Source organism: Onychostoma macrolepis, chromosome 04 (assembly GCF_012432095.1).
Source record: "Onychostoma macrolepis isolate SWU-2019 chromosome 04, ASM1243209v1, whole genome shotgun sequence".
Classification (NCBI taxonomy): domain Eukaryota; kingdom Metazoa; phylum Chordata; class Actinopteri; order Cypriniformes; family Cyprinidae; genus Onychostoma; species Onychostoma macrolepis.
Window position 1 is genome coordinate 24,540,976 of NC_081158.1, and position 25,096 is coordinate 24,566,071.

General features: G+C 35.3%; 1 protein-coding gene across 5 annotated transcripts in view; it reads left to right on the forward strand.

Moving 5' to 3' along the window:
* wu:fc23c09 overlaps positions 1–25,096 on the forward strand; it is an 88,827-nt gene that overhangs the window by 36,021 nt on the left and 27,710 nt on the right. The gene's annotated exons all lie outside the window — the stretch shown is intronic.

Below are 25,096 nucleotides of genomic sequence, written 5' to 3' on the forward strand. Positions count from 1 at the left end.
TGCCCACCATTACTTATTAAAAACATTAACAGTCAGAATCCACCCAACTTTAAATAGTGTGCGCATAACTGCAACTTCTGTATTGGTGTGGATTCTAATATAATAGTTAATAAGTCTAATAGTTATCTTTCTAATAGTTAATAAGTCTAATAGTTATCTTTCTAATAGTTAATAAGTCTAATAGTTATCTTTCTTGGTGTGAACAGGCCTTTATCCCAAGGGGTCAAAATGTAGCTAGTTAGCAGTTAGCCCCTGCTTATATAGGTGCTGTAACTACACCATCATTACCACAAGCAAGCTTACGGCTATTCTCTTGTTTAGCATATTGCTAATAATTCATTATAGTACAGAAGATGTTTTAGCAGTGCCCTTTTCCCTCAGTATGCAATAGAATTTATGTTTTGGATATTTTCCCTGCCTACTGCATTTTGACAATAGCTCAGAATAGCTGCTAGTACGGTGTGTCCTTGTCGTGCTAATTAGCTAATTAGCATAATTTTCCTGCAGTTATGGAGTTACTGAATACATGACATTTATAGATCATATGAAATCCCTCAGTTTAAACTGAGGGACGTTGAGAAAAGTTTTGAAAAACACTTTCAGGGATGTTGTGCTAGCTGAGTAGCTAGCATTAAAATAAATGGGAATGCTAATGCTTGGCTTTATTTTTTCCAAATAATGTTCTTCTAACATAAAGCTTAAAAATTACATAAAGTAAGGTTGTCTATATCGATTTAATCTTTCTTTTGTGTTTGGGAAGGGAAAACATGCAGGCTTCAAAGATAATTGTCTCTAGCAAGAGCAAAAGATCAAACACAAGGCATTGTGGGTACAGTGTCAAAACGCTGACTCTATTAATAAAAAAAAATAAAGTGGGTGGATTGACTTGGCACAGTCCCCAAGCTTCTGTTTTCACAAGTTGCTTGGTAGCGCTCTGAATTGGAGGGTATTTCGATTCAATGGACAAAGACTGAGATGGGGGCTGGGAGAAGACGAGGATAACAAAAGGGGAGCATGAAAAAACCTGGATGGCTGTTCGTGTGACCTATAGTTGTCCGAACACTTGGAAAGCAGCGAGAGTGTTTGAAACGGGACATAAATTCTTTGGGTGCGGTTGTCGTGTGACTCAAACAGGTCCAATGCATCTATTTACCTGCAGGTCTTGCCAAAAGTTGCCTTGCTTGTTTCATATTTTGCTTAAGTCATTCTGTCCAAAACGCTCTAGCGTTCCTGGTTTTCCAAGGTAGTACGTATGCGTTAAACATCAAAAATCTACAGAAAACAAACCATCGTAGTCTGGCACAGCTCGAGAGATTGTATTTAGATGCTAGAATTCACAGTAAAACCATATCTGTGGATTTGCTGTAAGTGTGTGTGTGTGCGTTTTTCTCCACACTGTGTGGGCTCAGTTTGTTCCTCTTTCTTCTCACATCTGCCTTTCGGCGCTCAACCACCCTCTCGTTCTTCATCTGTAGCATAGGGCCACAACAAAAGAGGACCTGAGTGAAAGCAGCTGGAAGGAAACTGCAGTCTCTGTCACTTTGGGAGAGACTCACCTGGTTGCTTTTCTCTCTCACCCTTTCTTCTTTTATTCAGACTCTTTCTACTCCTGCCAGGTGTTCTTCACTTTCATCCCACAGAACAGACTGAATATTTTCTGTAGAACTGGCAGGATAAGCTTATTCTTTTTATTAATTATACATAATATGAAAGCAAACGCCATAAGTATTCTTTTATTCTGTGTATAAGGCTCCAGCATATCAGGAAAGTATTTCTGTGGCATTCAAAGGTAGTTTTTCAGCCTTATATGTTTTTATATGTTTGTCTGTGCAGTAGTTTATAAAGTGAGCATCAGGAAAATTGCTGTTATCTGTTCTATTTACACTTATCTTATCTTTAGTGTTTAAGTTGTTGCTATTTGCTGAAGACAGGCATGGAGCTGATAGTGAAGGTCACCAGAGGAGATGTCTCCTTTTTCCTGCTGATATGTATTCAGCTTGTCTATAAATTGTGCTATATATACACAGTGGGGTTCAAAAGTCTGAGTCCACACTGAAAATCTAGGATTCAAAATTGTTTTCAAAAAATGTTTTATGATTTTGAAAGAAGCTAGTGAAGTTAATGCAGCTCAAATGCTGCGGTCATTAAAGCAAAAGAGAGACAAACCAATTACTAAGACATAAAATTCATGATTATTTTTCACAAAATTTCTCTCAAAGTATTCTGATAATACAGTTAGTAATGACAAAAAATAAAAAAGAACTAAAGTACACTCACTTTTACACTAAGATTGAGGTCAGTACGATTTTTTTTTTAATTTTTGAAAGAAATTTCTTGTGCTGCATTTCATCAAAAATACAGTAAACCAGTAATATTGTGAAATACTACAATTTAAAATAGTCGTTTTCTACTTTTAATATTTCAAAATGTGATTTATTCCTGTGATGGCAAAGCTGAATTTTCAGCATCATTACTCCTGTATTCAGTGTCACATGATCCTTCAGAAATCATTCTAATATTCTGATCTGCTGCTCAAGAAACATTTTAAATATCAATATTGAGAACAGTTGTGCTACTTAATTTTTGTGGTACTCATTTTCAGGATTCTTTGCTTTGAAGTATTCATTTCTTTCAAAACAACCCCAAATTTTTAGTGTTAGTGAATGTAAAGGTCTTTTTTGACATGTTCATCCTTTAGGGAACTTCCAGGTTTATATGTCACAGTTTTTTCTCTGTTTCTATTACGGAATGTATTTTCCTGCTTTTACATCGAGAGAGAAATGTTTAGAATAGCTGGGTACTTTTTTACAAGGCCTCTCTCACTCAGTTTCTCTGTCTCTCTCTGAAGGTCTCTGGCCTGTGGTAAATGTGGTTAACTGCTGACTCAAAGAAAGAAATATATGAACAAACACTAAAACATTACTGCAACACCAGACACAAATAAAAATGCCAACCCCTTCTTACTCTTTCTCTCACATATGAGCAAATTTCACGGAAACATGTCAGGTCATATTTTTGGCTTTATTTTCCTTCAGAATTTCTCTTGATCTCTTGTCAATTATTTTTATGTGTGTGTGTGCATATATATATATATATATATATATATATATATATATAATTTTTAAAAAAAATTTTTGTTATAGGTACTGTTATTGTAATGGATCATTGAATATTATTTAAATATCAAGAGTTTGAATTTCAGTCAGAATAAGGATAGTATGCAAATGGAAATTGCTTAAAATAATATTAAATTATATTTTTTGCATTGTACTGTAACTTTTTTTGCTTTATGATAATTAGAATTGTGATGGAAAATGTGCATAATTTTCATTAAAATAATATAAAAATGCAAACAGTCTTAATGGCCCTAAAATAGGGTTCATTTTCTTTAAGCAAAATATATTTTCATTCATTTCCTTTGAGTTTAGGGTGAAATATGACCTGGACATGTTCTTGACAGATTTCATGTGATTCAGATTGTGTAACAGTAGCCTACTATAAATGTCAGCTATTATTTTGTCTCTGGCTCAAAAGTGGCTTGATGTTCTTGTACCGATCAGAGTTTAAAAGATTTATTGTGTGTGGATTTGTTTTAGGAAGGCCAAACCCTTGGTAAACATCCCCTGACTGTTCGGCTCAGCAGCCAAGCCTATTCTTTTGAATTTGTCTTTCAAACTGTTTTGATGTACTCTGGAACTAATTAGAAAGTTTATCAGTTTATGACATATCAAACGGGGAAAGGTGATAAAGAATGAGCATGGCAGTAAACTTAGCACGTGGCAAATTTAAAGCCCTCCGATCGCAAACAACTGCACATGTTTGTGTTTTTTGAGAACTGGTGAACGCGCTTCAGCTGTTTCCTGTTTTCTGTTGAAAAGCACACCGCAAACCTGTGACAGCTGAGAATGAGAGAAAAAGAGAGAACGACCACAATGGAAGATCTGCTGTGCTGCAACCTTGCAACATTGTGTGAAACCATCTCCGTGTTAAGGCTGAACCTTATCACAACAAAACTGCACGCGCACTTACACTTCTCTTTTTGCATTTTTAAAACAGATGTCCACTTTATTGAGCAAGATGAATAGTCTTATGAGAGCTCAATTTGTATCTCAATAATTCCTTGCTGAAAGCCAGGGGCGGTTTGTTCTTGTGTTTGACAGCACTAAATATTTCATTTTATCGCAAAATGTGCAACACTCTTCCTCTGTGGTTATATCTCGAGCAAAAACAGTGTTGTTGTGTAAGTTAGCACATCATTTGGTTCCCCTAAATGTAAGCTTCCAGATCTAGACTGCTTATTTTTTTTGAGCCGTGCAGCCTTGACCCAGAAAAGCAGCTCGCTGTTATCAATGAGTAACATGGGGCATTTTTTCATGCCTCTGAGACCGATTAGTAACTAATTTACTCAGACGGTTCAATTAATTCACCGTGCAAGTGCAGCGCAGCCTCAGATAAACAACATTTGTGCAGAGCTGTAATGGATCCCAGTACAGTCTTGCTGTTTGCCATCTCAAACGTTACTGAATTTACACAAACAGAAAAGATGTGCAGAAAAGGTGCTAGATGCTGCAAAATGTGAACCGAAAGAACATGTAGGCTGTACGACGTATGTTTGAGATCTTTGTCGCAAATGTGCATAAACCACATCTATTACTGAACCTCTATGGATCATAACATGTATAGACGCCTGGGCAGCTGTGATCGTAATAGCTGCCATAGCGACAGGACTGATTGCTGTAATGTGCAGTGAAGAGCACATTACATGCGTGGGAGATTGAGACATTCAGGGTTTATAAGCTGCTGCAAAGCAGCACGAATGACGCCAGCAGGTCAATATGGTAAACACACGTTTATGAGGTTTCATATCATTGGCCTGTATGTAACGTGGAGTCCGTAAGTGTGAGACCACATTAAAAATCTGGGATATAATATGGTATATAAACCCCCTTGCCTTCTTGATGCTGTAAAATAAATGTTATGTGGTGCGACTCAAAGGTATTTATGAAATAATTAATGTTATTTGTAAGTTGAAAATCAGCTGAAATGACTGAATGTTAAAAATATCAGTTTAACGCTTATCAATAATTGAAAAACTTTTATCCGCCAGATCAAAGTCATGTTGTGCAACCAAATAAAAAGGCAAATAATATCATAGAAAGGACTACAGACCCTTATGAGTGTGTGTCAAGGTGAGTGAATCTCTTAAAATATATAATATAAATAATTCATGATATTAGTAAAACACTTTTTACTTTAAAAAAATATATTTAAAAACTTAAAATAATAAATAATGATTAAGATATGTGTGCACAGGTGTAGGAAAAGGTTATTATTTTTGATGGTTACACCACATGACATTTTTTTTTGTCATTCCATTTAAAATTGTCTTGAAAATTATATAAGTTTTACCAATATTGAAAGAATTAAACTTTTTTTTTTAATATTTGACCTCTTTTGTATTGTGGACACTCTTATTTGTCATTAACCCTAATGTAATTTAGAATGTACAATTTTGTATTAATAAATAACCATTTTCATTTGTGATCTCAGACTTTTGGGCCCCAATATTTGTCCAAGTGGCACAGTACAGTGTTTTAGTTTTGGTTCTGATATGATTTGAGTGGAAAAAGTGGGCGAAGACCACAATGTGTGTAATGTGTGTGTTGCGTGCAGCACGTGATGCACTCCGAATGTGTTTGCTTTCAGTCAGGCTTCATTTCTACAGTCTTAAATATGCAGTCACATGTATATACGACTATACATTTGGACACGCTCATCATGCAATGCTTCATACCGTCTTGCTCTTCCTGGCCTAGTTTTCCTAGCCAAACCATGAGTGAAATCCCTTCTGCTACTGACAGACCCCTGTAAATCTCTCTCTCTCTCACACACGCATTCCTTCTCTTTCATGGCAAAGCTGTTGTTTTTCTGCTCTCCTTCTGGCTACTCCTGCAGCCGTGCTTATTTTTATGGTGGTTATATTCAGTTTGCTCTCATTTATAGAGACCATGTCTGAGATTTTAGAGGGGTGGGTCCTCTGGAGCATTTCAGCGAGGTGTGTGAGTGTGTTAACCCGCCTTTTAGTGCGCGTTTAATAGTTCGCTTCTACCCGTGAGGCTGATTCCAAGATGTGGGAGGTTGTGTGAGAATTGTCTAGTTTTTCCAAAATGAGAGATCAAGTGGTTATCTGTCTGCAAACAACTTATGCTTACAGACACACATGTGTACATATACTATGTGTATTACACACATATATGCTGTATATGTAAAAATAAAGCTCATATTCACACAGCTAAAATTCTTTTGCAGAATTATCATCAGTGGTTGTGTAGCAGATTGTATTTTAAATGACAGCAGTAATTTCAGTACAGAAAAGTTGCAAAATTTTGTAATTTATATAATTGGTTCATTTTATGAATTTGAAATGGCCATACCTGACAGGAAATTGAACTGGAATTACAGGAAGTTAACAATTTCAACATGGCCAGACAACAGAGCAATTTTAATAGAATGTCATGTGGTGTGACTCAACAAAACATAAAAGATATTTATGAAATAATAATTCATGATATTAAAAAATAAGTAGGGAGACTTAGTAAGTCTCTTAAAATATCAGAACAGGTCAACTCACCAAAGACATAAAAGACATTTATGAAATAAACATTCATGATATTTGTAAAAAAAACAAAAACAAAAAAAAAGACCACTTAATATAATACCTTAATACTTAATAACTAATTAATAATACTAGATACTTAATTTAAAAATAATAGTTAATACTAATTGAAAATAAAATAAACAATAAAAAACAGAAAATTATATCATAGAGAAGACCCCTGCAGAATATTAGATAATTTGACCTTTTGAAGGCTAATTCATGTTGTAAAATGTCAAGTGGTGTGACTCGCCAAAAACCTCATTATATTAAAATTATATTGTATTCATGTATTTTGGGTTGGTTACTGCATAAACACTTTACAGTAAGCTTTAATTCTTTAACATTAGTTAATGCATAGGAATCATCAACTAACAATGAACATTTATTAATCCATCTCAATGCTAATTTATACTATAGCTTGTTTGTTAATTTACAACTAGAAAAGTGTAGTAGAAATTAGCATTAACTAAAAACATTAAATGCTTTAAAAGTATTGTTTATTGTTATTTCATCAGCTGTTGCTTTAGCTAATGCTAACAGACTCAACCTTATTGTGAATATACGTGTGCTGTGGTGCAGCTACGCCAGCAGAAAGTCTGTGCCCGGGGCTTGTTGCCTGCGCATGTACACGTAAGTCTCGCACCCCTCGTCCTGTTTTTCATGCAGAAAGCAGGAATGTGCTCTCTCACCCTTTGAGATTGTACAAGAGGCATTGTGACATTCATTGCAACAATCCCTGTGTGACTCACAATCAAGGGCTTCTGTTGCCATGGTGTTGCCACAGCTTTTCTAAAAGCCCAAAGAACTTCTAGTGAGTCACAAATGAGAAACTGAGCTGAAGTGTGTGTCGTGTTACCATAAGCTTGGGGTTAAAGTTAGTGCACTATGACAAATATTGCCTAAAATGGTTCAAAACTGTCATATATAAATTACGAAACTTTATGTAAAAAAAAAAGTGTCCCGCATTTTTCATGTCACCACCAAAAGAATGTATGTTTTAGTCCATTGGCTGAGACCTGATTTTAACTACACCCCTAAATTTATGATCGGAAATATTCTGTGACCCCCTCTCTCATAACTACAAGGTGCAAGTAGATAGGTCTCATCATTTTAAGGTAAATGTGACCCTGGATGGCAAAACCAGTCTTAAGTGTCAAGTTTTTTAAACTGAATAAATATGCTTTCCATTGATGTATGATCTGTTAGCATCGGACTATATTTGGCTGAGATACAACTATTTGAAAATCTGGAATCTGAGGGTGCAAAAAAAATAAAAATATTGAGAAAATCACCTTTAAAGTTGTCCAAATGAAGTTCTTAGCAATGCATATTACTAATCAAAAATTGAAGTTTTGATACATTTACAGTAAGAAATTTACAAAATATCTTCATGGAACATGATATTTACTTAATATCCTAACGATTTTTGGCATAAAAGAAAAATCGATAATTTTGACCCATACAATGTATTTTTGGCTATTGCTACAAATATACCCCAGCGAATTAAGACTGGTTTTGTGGTCCAGGGTCACAAATTGTTTTCAAAAGTCAGAAAATCTGTGTGTAACTTTAAGGATCGTCACTACCGAACATCTTTTTTTTTCTGCAGTTTTTGGGCTAGCTAACCATGTGCTGATCTTTGAGCTAGATTCAAAAGTATCTAAAATTGTCACTACCAAAACAGTCACTACCGAAACATTTGGTGGAATTTCAGTAGTGACATCTTCGGTTTTTTGGGTGTTATCCCATAGAATTGCCACAACCGAAACATGTCATCATTGTTTCTGAAGTGACAAAAGGGCAGTGGTGGAGGTAACGAATTACAACTACTCATGTTACTGTAACTTTTGAGTAGGCTATATTTTTAAAGCTGTACTTTTACTTGTACTTGAGTACAAATTAAGCAAAATAATCTACTTCGTTACTTTTAAATCATAGTTCATTACGGAGTACGCCCACAATCTGAATTGATATTCAAACCTTTCACGAAACTTCAGTAGCCATTAAAGATATCCGGACGTAAACGGACCAATAAAAACCCTGATATCTGATTCTGATCGGTACTTTGATACCGATACTGAAATATCTGACACTGTTCCATTACTCATTTTCCACAGTATCTACTATGTAGTCTACACCTCCTGTCAATTACAGAGTCTGAATGTCTTTGCGGGATTGCAGGTATTCTTCATAATTTTAATCATTCCCGCGCAAATGTGGCGAGCGCTTTATTGTAACATGAGAACACAGTCATGTAATCACAGAAAACTGGATGCAAGCTTTTAAAAAGGCTAGGTCTAACTTATACTAATGAACTGCTTGTCCTCTCACTCCGATATTGCTTGAGCGCGCTCAGACTGTGTGCAATCGCGATCTCTCCGAGCTTTTAAAGTAGAAATTATTTCTCTTTGCTCCTGGATTAAACTTTGTCGAAAGTTATCAACCATTCAGAATAGATCCACGCCTGACCGATGAAAATCATACCGGAAATTTTATTGGCTGTAAGTGAAATGCACCAGAAAGTCTTTCAGCAATCAAAGATGGAACTTTAATTTATTTACAATGTAAGTTTATGCTAGAAATGTTTTGGAATGGGATATTTGTCTGATTTGTAAATATAAATATCCTAGTCTGCCTAATTACATTGTACAGACATTACAGGTCAAAACCATCTGATGTTCCATTTCTCTAAATAAATAGGCCTAAAATATATGGCTCTTAAATCACTGCTTATAAAAATTATAAGTGTACAGTGCTGTCATGTTTCGAATACCTCAACTGAATTGAGGTCATTTGTTTTGTCTTTTTTTTTTTTTTTTTGTAAATTCAATTCAGTTAAAATCAAGCTTCCTTGTGTTGTAAACTTAACCTAGTTAACCTAAGTTAACCTATTTTAAAGACACAAATACACAGAATGAGCAAATGTTTAAGATTGAGATTTTTTTGTAACTGTAATTGATCAATATTTATATGTATGTACAGAAAGGCCTATATTAAAATCTGTTCATCATATAAAGCGAATGTGTCTTTTTAGAAGACTTGGATTAAACCAGTTTCGAAGCTTGAAATAATAAGCTTGAAATAATGATTGCCTTGAAAAAATGGATGGACAAAAAAATGTAAAATATTAAAATATAGTAGTTTTGCCAATGGTATTGAAAATGATTAGTCGTCACGAAATCAGAATGACCCTACTTACTTTTTTAGTGCACATTACTAGTCTTGTGGTGAACAATTAAACCGTGCAAGTCAATACACTGCAAAAAACATTGTCTGCCATCATAATCTTTAATCAAAAACTGAAAATTTTGCTTCTGCTCTAAAATGGTGTCTCGCTCTGATGACGTCAGTTTGAAGGCTTGGGGAGAATCCTCTTGTTAACTATGACGTAAGGACGGCTGTTTCCAGGTCCATGCCTCTACTCATTTCACTTGAGAATACTATCTCAACAGCCATTTATGAGCACTATTTAATTAATATTACATATTTAAGCTAAGCATTTAAATATTTGCTGTGCACAGTCTCCGTGCTCACAGTGTCTCAGACACTAACATTTTAGCTGAATCACTGTCTGGCCATCTGGGATTTCAGTATGGCGATTAAGGTTAGGGTTATAATTTTTCAGTATTACATGACATCGTGGGTGTATATTAGCACATTAGCAGATTTGTTAATATCGTCTACACCAAACCCAACCCTAAACCTACCCTCTCCCAACCTACTTGCGGCGTAAGTCCCTCCCACTTGCAGGTCTCCGGGCTGCAGCGATACATACTTGGATATTCTTAACCACTCCTATCCAACTGTGAATCTGCTATGAGCAAGAGGTGGAGTATTCAATATCCAATATTTCAGTCAATAAGATAAAAGTGGGTTTTGTTCAAAGTAGCTATTATCCACATAGATCTTTGATATGAATTAAATTTTTTTTTCATTAAATATCACCGGCTAAAAAGTAACTAGTAATTAGTACTCTGAGTAGTTTGGCACCAGTACTTTTACTTGTAATTGAGTATTATTTCAGCAATGTAACAGTACTTGTACTTGAGTACAAATTTTCAGTACTCTTTCCACTACTGCAAAAGGGAACGCGTAATCCGCATATTTGGGAGAAATAAACAACATTTTAGTACAGTTATGCAATTGTTTTGTATTTTTTAGTAGTGTTTTAGTATGCAAATTAAAATTCTATAATGTGATGTGGTTGCTACCAAAGCATTACGGTCACTACCGAAAATGTGCTTTCACTGCTGAAACATGGGATGTTTTGTCAAAAATAAAGTATACTGAATTACCGACTAAGATGTTATGATAGTTTTTGGTTCGATGTATATTCAAACTAATGAATCCTTAAATTTGAAATCAGCATGATCAAAAAGAAATACCATATAATCACCATAAAAGCATCATGAAGTCCATACAGCTCATGTGTGTCTAAATTATGGTCTGTTTGTCACACAAAGCTATTGTATGGCTGTGGAAGACTTCAACATAATGTACTAGATATATGGACTACTTTATGGTGCTTTAGTGTTTTTGTCCTATTTAACAACCCATGATTATTATGAACTCTCATCAGATGGAAAAAAAAAATTGATCTAGATCTGGAGCTGTTGGGATGACGCAGTTTTATTGTGAGATTTTCAGTGCTTGAGATCCCATTGCGGTCTAAAGCAATCAATATAGTTCTTTTCTTCTATTTTTAGATCTGTCATTCTGTTTCCCATGCTCATCACCTGACACATCAATTGTGTCTCATCAGTTCAAAGATTTATGGAGCTCCTGACATCCTGAGCCTCATAAACGAGTGGTCTGTGAGGGGTTTTGTTCATAGTGGGAGGGAAACTGATCAGAGGAATTCAGTCAATAATACTGATCTGGAGACCTTTGATTCACCATCACTATATACAGTATGAGAACAGAGAGGGAAAGAGGAGGTAAATGACAGAGAATGGCCAAACATGGTTTAATTAAGCATTGCTTTCAGTCAATGTTATAATGTAATTTTAGCATTCTGGACAGTTTATTAAAGATTTTATTTGATTACGGAAGCAATGATAGAAATTTTTCACTCATATCTTAGCTAAAAAAATGCTCAAGTAATTTTGGGCCTCATAAACCCAAACATCTGTTCATTTTTTTTGACATATTAATAGGAATGCCCTTGTTCATGTTTGACCTTGAATCTAATGCTGGTTAAAAAGCAATAAGTCGTCCAGCAGTTGATTTTGCATTAGGTATTACTTAACAGGCTTTGCTCTTTCAAAGAAAATATCACGCAACCAATACTGAGATATTGTAAACAGCCACTGAGATTACGGAGCACGGGGTGCAGAGAATTAGTCAAGAAATGCATGGATACTGATGCCGTTTTAGTGCCGTTACCATAGCAACAGGCCAAAGCCACTTCCTTGTGATAATCTAATAATCACTTCTCGGGTGTAATGAGAATGTTCCCATGATATGAGCCACAAAGACTATAGTTACTGCTCATACACAAGATCCAGGCACGTTTGCAGGGAGAGAGAATAGAAGACTACATCTAACATATGCTGCCCAGTCTATCAGCCTGTCTCAGATTCCCCATATGCAGCCCATGGAAAAAAAATGTGTGCTTTTTATTGTGCATTTGTGCCTGTCAGGTTTTGCAGACATTGTGAAGACCAGACATTACAAATCTTGAATAACTCAAAAAAAGCAATGTTTAGCCTACTTGTTTGGCAAAAACTAGAAGGCTGCATGTACCATTGATGCCATGTTTCTTTCTTTCATTCTTTCTTCATTCATTCATTCATTCATTCATTTATTAAGATTATTTGTTTTGGGGAAAAAAAAAAATCAGCAATCAGCTAGTTATTTCTTACCAGTTTTGCTTTAATGATTCATAGAGTCATTATTTTGTGAATTATCAATTTTATTTAGTTGCATTCATTCTATTCCACAAAAGGTTCATTTATAGTGGAAAAATATTCTTTAGATTAAAATGTTCCCTTTATTAAAAAGATTATTTTAAGAAATGATCACTGAAAGGTTCTTTGAGGAACCAAAAGTGCACTGTAAAACCGAACAGTGAAATGAATGAAATGAAATGAGTTAATTTCACTCAAATAATAATGAAAGTTCATTGGACTTAATTGAAATAAGTTCTGTAAACTCAAAATGTTGTTGTAGTAAGGTGAACTTGCATTTTCTAGTTCCCAGCATGCATTGCATCAGACAACAAGGAAAATAAATGTAGAAATTAAGTGTTATTTTGTGTGTTTTTGCACAAGATTAACAGAGAGAGACATAAGTAAGTACTTAAATGTTGTGTTATGTCAGGATTTACATAGGTTTGTTACGTTGGTTTTGTAGTGTTACCATTGTGGTGAAGAATAGAGCCTGTGAGGATGGACAGCAAAACTTCAAGACTATATATACTGCATGTTTTTTGACTATTTACATGCAAGTGTTGTAGTAACTGGATGCACACTGAGGTCACTGTCAACCGACAAACAGAACAATGCTAATTATATATTGTGTGAAATGTTCCTGGTTCTCATTTCGGAAATCTGGTCATCTGAAACCAAGAAAGTGCAAATGCATTTACCAGAACTTTTAAACATCCTTAAATATGTGAAAGCGAATCAACTTCCACTTTCTTTCTATGTATTTGTTGGTGTTATTTTATGCTTTTGCTTACAAAGGTGAGGGATTAACAGTGAAGTCTGTGCAAAACATTTCTGTTACTTTCACTTTTACCTAAAATTCCCTCCACAATGATTGCCTGTCACTTGGTCCTTTTTTTACTTTCCCTTGGACTCTGGGCACAGGGAAGCACGGGGATTTTTCTTGACGGCCCATAGTGATAACAGCACCTCCCTGGTCTCTTATTGGTTGAGCATCTCAAAATGATTAACAGCAGAAGTCCCCTGGATTCCTCACCTACAGGACCTTATTTAGAACAGCCTGACACATGACATGCCCAGACACGCCCTCGTATCTGATGAAACATCCTGGCACGGGGAGAAACTAGTACTTCTCACATGTGACTCACTATGCATTCAAATCTGTAAATCTCAAGTGCTTAGAGTTTTTTTTTTTAAACAATAATACAGTAATTATTTAGAGTATTTTGCAAGAAGTCTCTTACACTCACCAAAGCTGCATTTATTTGGTCAGAAATGCTGTAAATCAGTAATATTGTGAAATATTATTACAATGTAAAATAACTGTTTTCTGTTTGAATAAAAAGTTATTTATTCCCGTCCATTTATATCACTCACTCCAGTCTTCAGTGTCACATGATCCTTCAGAAATCATTTCAAACTTCCTGACTCCAAACCGTTAAACAGTAGTAAACAACATCTCAAAAAGGCTCAACCCTGAAACAAAAGCCCTCATCAGATTGGCAAAACCAACAAGGGCTTCTCTCATTCAGCCTTCTTTCAGGCTGGGTTTTAAAATAGTTGCATTTGCGTCATCAAGTGTGAAATAGTAACAGCCACACAGAGGTCAGAGTACATGGAGAGTGATTATTATATTATGAGAGATGAGGGAACGCTGCCTTGGCTTTCAGTGGCTGTCATTAGCAGGCTAAGTGCATTAGATCTGTAAATGGTGAAATGGTGTTCTGGCTCTTTGCCTCCATCTGCTCACTTTCTCCATACCTCACCTGAGGCGTTTCTAGCCTTTCATCAGTGCTAGAGAGCAAGCACCCCATTAAGTTAAAAAAAAGAAGAAAAAGTGTAATCTTTTGAGATATATAAAAAAAAATAAAGTTTTCAAGTGTTGTTACATTTTCATTTGCATTACTTTGAGGTAACTACGGGCTTCAGATGATAGCTAGTTTTTATCTGCGTAACTGTAACCTTAACATATTTGAACATGCTAACGTTTACCTTATCTGCGACCCAGCAAACAGATCGAGGTTAAACGGATAGTTTCTTTTCCTGACATTAGTGGAGCTGCATCCTGCTACATTTGTTCACAACGTTTTTAGTGATCTTATGCGTTCTGCACTTCAATACTTTGTACTTTGAATAGCCTTCATGTAAACACCACCATCAATCCAACTGAGCTTGATATCTGAATTAAATTTTGATTGGAAGAAGTGTGGTTGACCTGAAATAATCTTATTAGTAGGAGAAAATTATGCATGTAAATGCTTGAATCAGAATATTTTTACAATCAGATTGAAAAATAGCTTATGCTGATGATGTTTATGTTTACATATGTTTTATGTCTTATGAACATTTTTATGTCTTATTATGAACTGGTTAGTGCAGTTGACTGAATGTTTACTAAATATTTGCTAAAAACTCTGGACCACAAAACCAGTCATAAGAATCAAGTTGTTTGAAATTGAGAGGATGTTTGGATAGGACAATATTTGGCTGAAAATCTGCAATCTGAGGATGCAAAAAATCGGCCTTTTAAATTTGTCCAACATATCTTCATGGTACATGATCTTTACTTTATATCCTAATGACTTTAGTAAAAATACCCGTGTGACTTATGACTGGTTTTGCAAAAACTACAATTACACTCAAGGTGGCTCCAGTGAAATTATTTGACTTTCTCTGATTCTGAACGCAGCAAATGGGTTTTGTTTAGAATACATGCGAACAAATATATGAAACAGATTGAAAGGTTTAGGGATTATATAAACAGAACTTTCAAAATTGGAAATTAGATTGGATTTATTGCGATTAATGAAATGCACACATTACAAGCATCAGCTCGTTGGCTACTTAGAAAACAAAAAATGTTTTTATAACATTTCAACGTTGCATTTTATTTTCAGTCAGGTAACTAGTGTAGAAACCACACCTAAAAATAAAAATGATGTGATAATACCTTTAAAGGGATAGTCTTCCTAATAATGAATATTCTGTCATCATGTACTCACCCTCATGTTGTTCCAAACCTGACCTCACAGAAGGAACACAAAAGAAGAAATTATGAAGAATGTTGATGACTAAACTGTTTTGGTTCCCACTGACTTCTAGACAAAAATACAATGGATGTCGTTAGGAACCAAAATTGTTTGCTTATCAACATTCTTCACACTATCTCTTTTTGTGTTCAGCAGAAGAAATAAATGCATACAGTTTTGGAATATTTGGAACATGAACAAATGATGACAGAATTTATATTTTCTGTGTGGTCTGTCACTTTAAATAGCTATAAAACATCAATACAACATGATTCACAACAAACACAAAGCCAAACCAAACTTGCTAAATTTGTTGCATGTCATACTTAGGCTGTAGAATAATGTTCAAACAAAAAACTTAAAGCTTGCAAATAGAGTTAGTTCAATGGCAAATATATGCCAATAACAGGCAGTTTACCATACCTGTGAAACATTTCCCTTAAGTAAACCGTGATTATTCATATTATTTTAACTTCATGAATGAGACGCTTTTTCACAAAGTTGCTGAAATGTTATGGTGTAGTTAGCTTGCCATAACAGTGTTTCTGCATTGTTGTGAAAGTGCTTATTATGTTAAACTTGAGTTAAAAGGCTAGTTTACCCAAAAATGAAATTCTGTCATTAATTGTGGTTCTAAACCCATAAGACCTTTGTTTATCTTCAGAACACAAAGATGATTTTGATGAAATCCGAGAGCTTTCTGACCCTCCATAGACTGCAACGGAACTGAAACGTTCAAGAGGTTCAAACATTCAAACGTTTAAAATAGTCCATGTGACATCAGTGGATGGAGTTATGAGAATACTCTTTGTGCTGTCTATGCAGGGTCAGAAAGCTCTCGGATTTCATCAAAAATATCTTCATTTGTGTTCCGAGATGAACAAAGGTCTTATGGGTTTGAAACGACATTAATGACAGAAGTTTCATATTTGGGTGAACTATCCCTTTAAGTGCTTTAAGTATGTAGGAAAAAAACATCATAACCTTTTACAACATAAAATGAAGATCAAATTCAACAAACAGGACTGTGTTTGCTCAGGTCGGTGTCACTGCAGAGATGGCGTGAACAGGACAGGAGGATAATGTAGAGGTTAACATATGTTTATGCTGAGCTAATGGAAAGTTTCTGTGGCCTGTGCAAAAAGAGGGGAAAAGCAAACAACAACAATCTCCTGAGGAAAAAAAGAGTCCTTTTGCCCTGTTGCTGTGGCGACCACCCCCAGAGCTCTGTGCACACATACAAACGTGGGCAAATTCTGGCATTCACCTCATCTCTCCCCTGCCCAACCAGACAGCAACAAAGCACAAGCCTGTCCACTGCCCCCGGCCCACCAGAGCTCTTTTGTGTGGGCAGGCTAGTCTTTTTACCAGACGCTCACTGTGTGTTTCTCTATGTGTAGACAGCTCTTGTTTCCAGGGAATGCGTCTGTGTGCAGGACCCCAGGGCGGCTGGAATGATGCCTGATGAGAGTGTTTGCTAGAGCTTTGTTTCGCTGCTTGTGTGTGTTTGTCAGCCATTGTTTACTTATCTATCTTTTTGTTCAGGGAATCTCATGATCAGATTTAGAAACCGAACGTACAGAAATAGGCCATCCTGCGTACATTTAAACATTGCAGAATTGTATCTCCATCCATCTGTTTTTTTGTCTGTTATCGCCTCTATGAAAACTGAGGCTCCATCACACAGCAGCACGCTTGACTTGGCGGTTTCTGCATGAGTGCATACGAAACTAATCTTATACTCTTATCAAGATAATTATGTCTAAAGCAGCTAAATTACATTGTACGTGTCCTATATGGAACGTTGGTTCCCTCTTCGACTTTTTCAATAACGCCTCCTGTCTGCAGTTTTTTTTGTTTTTTGTTAAGCATACAATTATAGCTCCATCTACTTAAATGGGGAAGACAGAAATGTCCAGAAGTGTTTGGCAAGATTAATTTTTTATAAAATAGAACTTAGCAGTCTGACAATATCATTAATACAGCTTCTTTAACTCAAATTGCACTTTTTTTTGTGGCTAGTCTAGCTAATGTGCAAGTGAATTCTAGAGTAAACTAACACTATAAAAAAATGATTTTCTCTTTTAGTGGAAAGGCAGAACTTTCATTCCTACAGTTATTGAGTTTTTACTCCACCCATTCAAAAGTTTGTGGTCAGTATTATTATAATTTTTTTTAAATGGATCCTTTATTCAGCAAGGATGCTTTAAACTGATTCAAAGTTATAGTAAAGTCTTTTCTATTTCAAATAAATGTTACTATATTATTATGTCATGTTGTTGTTATCATCCAAATTTCATGATAATAATATCCTCTACAAAAATATTAACTAGCACAACCAATTTCACCAAATCAGCATATTAGAATGATTTCTGAAGGATCATGTGACCCTGAAGACTGGAGTAATGGTTGCTAAAAATTCAGCTTTGCATCACAGGAATAAATTAAATTTTAAAAGATATTATAATAGAAGACAGTTTTTAAATTGTAATAATTACTGTTTTTACTGTATTTTGGATCAAATAAATGCTGCCTTGGAGAGCATAAGAAACATCTTTCCAGAACTTAAAAAAATCATACAGGTTCAAACGTTTTGAACAGTGGTGTACATTTATGTTGTTTTACCAAAATTCTAACAGTATGTAAGATAAATCTGACAAAACTTCCCTTTGGGGACATTTGGGAACACCCTTAATTGGAAAAAATGATTCATACATAAAGTAATTTGCTTAATTTAATATTGAAAAAACTGCTTTCTGAATAAGGTTAGGGTGTAAGTTTGGGTTAGTTCTTAATTAACTATTAAAACAATGCAAGTTAATAGCATTTCCTTATTTGACGTGTGAATGTGTGTTGATTTACTAGTCTGAAAGAACAAATTGTCTGTTCCCTTACTGTGATAGTGTGTTTGTGAATGTCTTACACAGAATGAAAGATACAGTATGTTTGAATATGACTCTAAGAATGGAATGTAGGTGTGTGTAAAAGTATATAATAGCCATCTCTTATCTCTGCATTTGTAAAATGACTGTTCTGACGCAAATGTTGTGTTTTGTACATCTGTGTATCTAAAAATGCTGAAAGTTATGTGTGGAGGTTAGTTTTAGCGGATGGAAAATATCCCCTCAGATTAAAACAACAGAAGTCAGTGAATGGAACTAGCATGCAGCTAATGCTAACAGCTAAACCTGTGTACAAAACTGGGCATTTCAGTCTTTTGTGTGTGTTTGCCGCAGTAGATTGATCTAGATATTAGTAAAAATGTTGGCAGGGTGTGTGTTTGATCAGCGTGTTGCCAAACCAGCTAGATAATCAGGTGTGTAGAAACAACAGCAGGTGACTGTAGAAAGTCACACGCTACTGGAGTTTACACTTGCATCTCAGCCAAATCATCATATCATATTACAAACGGACAACATGTGTGCCTAGACGTTTCATCTCGCACAAACACATGCTTCAATCACCTTCATATGTCCTTAACGCTTGCATATGTGAGCCACACGTATCAGAAATGCACTGCATGAATAGCACATACAATAGCCTATACACAGCACTATAATTTATTGCCTTTCTGTCCTTAAAATGAGACAGATGTATTTAATAATTCATGAACAGTCAGAATATGGTTGAACTCTGAATTGTAATGAAGTTATTCAATTTTTCATTGTGGTGCGCAGCAGTGCTGCATATACATTAAGGCTCACATATAGGAGTGAAGGTCAATGTGATTTCTCAGTCGTCATCCATTTCCATTAGGCTATAGCGTTTGTGTGTGTGTGATGTATGAGAACCGTGATTGAATGATATTCATGTATTTGGGAGTGTGATGGATGAGTCTGTGTACCAGCATACATACAGGAAGTGATTTTTGCTGTGTGAGTGTTTGATTGATATGTGGGTGTGTTGGTTTGTTATTTGTGTAGTAATTGCTGTGAACCTTCAGGAAGCTGTGCTGATGGTTAAAATAGATATGGGTAAATGGATTTCGCAACTGAAGTTCAAGGAAAGCGTGTTCAAATAATTCCAGCAATTACCATAATGAGCTTCCCCAACAGCTCAATTAATGAATTGGGAGTGGAGCTTCCAAAAAGATGCCAAAAGTACAATAAATGTATATGTGTAAATGAAAGTGTGACTTCTGCATTACTGTATATATTTTCAAAAGTTTGGGGTTGATTTAAAATTCCATGATGTTTTTGAAAGAAGTCACTTATGTTCTCCAAAAATACAGTAAAAATACTATGTTATTAGTGTTTAAAACACTTGTTTTCTATTTTAATATAAATGTAATTTATTCCTTTTTTAGCAGCCACCATTAATCCAGTCTTCAGTGTCATATGAAATTATTCTAATACGATTTGCTGCTCAATAAACATTTCTTATTTTTAAAACGGTTGTGCTGCTTGATATTTTTGTGGAAATCGTGTTTTTTCCCAGGATTTGATTAATGGAAATGATTTGGAATTTTTTTTAGAATATTATAAAAATGTGTTTACTGCCACTATTGATAAACTTATTGTATCCTTTTTAAATAAAAATATTATTTTCGTAAAAAAACAATGCTACTACTAATGCTACTATTTACTGATCATAAAGTCATATCAAAAAGGTAACTGCTACAACCAGATAACTGATTCAGTGAATCAGATTTGTGAATGAATCTTTCAGACTCATTTGGTCAGTCAGATCAGACTCAAAAGAATGATTAGTTCACAAATCATACATCAAAACATCCAGTCTGTATTCACTGCAATTGCATGAAAAAAAATCAACATAATTCACATCTTCACACCATCATTTAACGAAGATGTAGCCTAAATGATGACAGTTTTTTTTTTGGAGCGGTCTCTTTGAGAGCAGTGTGAAACATGAAATGACTGTACCATGAGGACCTTTTCATAGAAACGTTGTAACAGTTAACTAATAGATTTACTAACATGATTTTTATCAAATGCATTCATCTACTGGGCAAATATGTGTCACTGGCAGCCATTTTGTAAAGCCCTGTTCTCCTTTTGCATGTCTGTGTGTGTGTGTATCCAACAGACAGTAATTAAAGCAATTACCATGACCCACAACTCACAACAACAGTGTCACCTGGGTCTCAGTTGTTAATGAGACTGGCACACAACCACACACACACTCACATAGATGGAAACTGGATAAATGCTTACCTGTCATTGCATCAGATTCCTCATTGATTCAGATCTGCCTGCACTGCTTCCTAAAAACAGCAGCAAATGCAACCGCCATGCAGTGCCTAGCAGTAGTGTGTACTGAGCCTGTAACGTTTTGTATCTTGCATTTCGCCGCATACATTTATTCACAACTGCAGTAAGTACTTTGAGTTTGTGATGAGCTGATGGTTTTATATATTGACTATACTGAGTGCTTTTAAAGTACAACTTTAACAGTGTAGCATTTACTCTATTATTTATGGCAGTTATACTCACATCTCCGCATGCTACATACTTGGCTTGGCAGATCGCAGCCTTCTCTGGGATTTTCATGGTGTAGGTGATTTAAAGTGAGATGCTGAGCATATTAAATGTTGTTTTGCTCATCTTCTGGCCCCAGTCATTTGAATTATTAACTCTGAGATCGGAAGAAATATCCTAACTTTTAAATAAATTAAATGACTGTAATAAATTTTAGAACTTGTTTTTGTATATAAGATCAGAGTACAGTGTTATATTTTGTTAGGTGTTTCGTGTTTTAAAAATTATACTTATGAATTATTGCCATTTCTTCCACTATCTCTCGAAGCTCCATCAGTTCCATCTTGATCCCCTTGGGGAATGGGAATGGGATGGGGGTTGTTTATGGATGTGTGCATATCCAGACAGATGTGGCAGGAGAAAACACACAAAACACATTACTTATGGTTGTGGTAGAGTCAGGCCAACAGTCAGATGTAATCTCCAGCGTCTGATTCAGACAGACATACTCAGACCATCAGTAAGGGAGAGTGGGGTAAGCTATGCCACGTTGTCCTCTAGGCAAAAAAAAAGATGAAATTTATTTGCCTAATTATATTTCGGGGTGTCTCCTATAATCATTTATAATGTGTTGCCACAGAAATAAGACTTTAAAATATTTAGTTTATTATAATTATTAACAACAACAATAAAATTGAAAACAATATATTTTTAATAAAAAAATAAATAAAATAATAGCCATTATCATTATTATTATAATTACAAAATATTATATATTTTTACAAATGAATAATATATTGATATATTGTTTAATATTACGGTTATGATGCTTTTATTATTATTATTATTATTATTATTATTATTATTATTATTAACAATGTGTTTTACATCCAAAAACCAAACCAAAACAAAAAAAGTTCTGTTTAAAAAAAAAAAAAAAAGAAGATTTTCATATCCTTTCTAAATCACAGGCAACTGTTTCTAAATATATAGTCACGTTAAACAATTAGCCACAGTTTACATGATTAGGTCAGCAACACTCCATTCCCTCTGTTTTTCTCTTTACACCCCATCTACGCTGTGAGTGACTAACTAAATCCTATTATGATTACCGAAGCTGTCTTCATTGCAAGTGTGTGGATCATTATATTACAATTTGCTGTAATTTTCTTGAAAAGGCTGCTGTTTGCTCTGTCATCTCCACGCTTGTGAAGCGGCTGTACGTTCTGCTGTGTTTACTGTAATTGTTGAGGGATATGGACTGTCTGCTGGCTGAATGATTCCTGAATGATGGGCAGCACTGACTCCCACCTGTGTGCTTCAAACACACATACACACCTTTATACAGCAAACACCTTTATGCTCAGTTTGACGTCAGTTTCAGTCTCTCTCTGTTCGTCTCGTCTCCTCCCCTTCTCTCTGCACCTACGCTCTGATGCACTTTTGAAAAGCTCCCCTTGTGCAAAGGCTTGATCTGAGTCTTTGTGAGGAAGATGCCTTTTATCTGAGCCACACATGGGCGCGTGCACAAAAGCAGCTGAAATGCCATAGACACACTGTTTGGACTGACGCCCCCTTTGCCTTTCACACACACTCACACAAAACGCTTTTTTCATGACGGGGACTTTCCATCGACTATTTTCCTTTGTTATTTTTATGCTCAGATAAGATATTTTCTATCCCTTAGACCTAAATCTAACCCTCACTAAACATTTACACATTTTTATATTCTCAGTTACAGATTATTTAGTGTATTTATTTAGTATCTCCTTGTGAGGGCCGTGTCTGTGTTTTTTGTCCATACAATGAAAGTCAATGGGGTACAGTAGTGTTTTTGTTCTTACTGACTTGTATTGTAGGATAGAAAGAGTTAAACATTCTTCAAAATATATATTTTTTGGGGGTGAATTAGATGATGCTTCTGTGCGTAATTCTGAAGAAATTTGGATTTGGAGATTGTGTGCGACTTTCCATTGACTTTGTTTATTTTAACACTGAGCTATTGGGCTAAGACTGAGTTATTTTCTATCCCTTAATTATAGCCCTCACAGAAACATCTTTGAATTTTTATATTGTCATTTACAAATGATTTAATGTTTATTAAACCGTTTCTTCATGGGGACCATATTTCAGTGTTTATACAATGAGTCATAGGCTCTAGTGTGGTTTTGGACCCCACTGCCTTTCATTATATGGACAAAACATTCAGTTTTGAACAAAAATGTTAAAACATTTATTAAAATATCTTATGTGTTCCACAGATTTAAAAAAAACAGTCTTACAGGATGAAAGTAAATGTTGGCAAAAGTTTCATTTTTGGGTGAACTGACCAATTTTGGATGAAGTGTTATCATGCAATTTGCTCTTTTTTTAATCAATAGACTCTCTTTGTTAGACTTTCCTATGAATGCACTTACATTACATGTTTACAGAAAGAGAAGCAACATTTAATTGTTTTGATATGTTTGCGCAACTGCGTATTTAGAGATTGTGTGCGACTTTCCATTGACTTTAGTTATTTTAATGCTGAGCTAAAGATATTTTCTATTTCTTGAACCTAAATCTAACCCTCACAGCAATATTTCTGCATTTTAATATTGTCATTTATAAATGTTCATTAAACCATTTCTTCATGGGGACCATGTCTCAGTGTCCATACAATGAAAAATCATTGGACTCCTGTGTTGTTTTGGACCCCACTAGTTTTCATTATATGGACACAATCAGCTAAAACACTCTTTAAAACATCATCTTTGTTCCACAGAAGAAAAACAGTCATATGTTGACAAAATGTTAATTTTTGAGTGAAGTGTCCCATTAAAACCACCTTCGGATGATGCATTATGATGCAGTTTACCCTTTTTTAATCATTGCGCTCTGTTTGTTTGACTTTCCCATGAATGCACTTGCGCTACACATTTACAGAAACGGGAGCAACATTTAGTTGTTTTGACGTGTCTGCACAGTTACGTATTTGTGTGTGTAATTCTGAGGAGATTTGTATTCGGAGATTGTGAGGGCCGTATCTGATTGCTAGTTTCCGTTAGCTGTCTGATCCTAGACTCCCCACTCAGCTAATCTCTCATCAGTACAAATAAGCACTCTTGACAAAGCTAAATGCGCTGCATTTAGCATAAACAACAACAGTACAGCATGCTAAATTGTACGTTTCCATGTGAATTACCCTAGCAGGACTGTAACTGGAGGGTTAAACTAATGCGTCTGCGGTCACAGACCCTACTGTAACTACTGTTCATTCATATCTTATCAAAATGGACGTTTGCAAAACAACGCTCTGCATCTTCCTTTTTCCATTCCCTCCCACCTAAGTGGCTCTATTTCAAAGGCTGTTTGTTGGGGCAGAGGGCTTGGCGTCTAATGGAGAGTGTTTTGTATTAATCTCCAGCACAAAATCAATGTGTTTTGATGAGAGGGTGAGCTTTAGCGAATGCTAATGTATGCAGCAAGCCGCACTAAACGCTTGCTGCCATGGTTACTGCCATGGTTAGGGCGTCTGAAGGTCGTGGCTGGCTCTCCCACCGTAGGTAGCGATGAATGTGGTCACTGCAACATCAGGTGATCGGACCACCTGGAGGAAGACAGACAGATTGAGAGAGACAAAGGCTGCTGGGATTGCTTTAACTCTTGCTGCAGAGTGTAGTATGTATTCTGTGCACATAATACAGAGTTTTGGTGTCTGAGCGTTTTTTTTTTTTTTGCCAAAATGAGAAGTATATGACCAGTATCGTTAATGTTAACAAACTCTATTAAAAATAATTTTTGGTAATTGAAATGCAGCTGGAATAAAATATAATATTAGATGAAAAACTTAAACTTGAATGAAAATTAGAAATGTTGCCTTAGATTAAATGAGCTGAAGTACTATAATTACTAAAACTAAAATTTAAATAAAAATAAACGAAAAATAAATATTTAAATATAAACAAAAGCTAATAAAAATTGACAAAAGTACTACACAAAAGTTCTAAAACCTAAAATAAAATGGAATCAGTCTTATTAAACAGTTAATTAAAACAGACTCCAAGACAGTCTTATAGGGTGAGTAAATGTTTTCATTTTTGG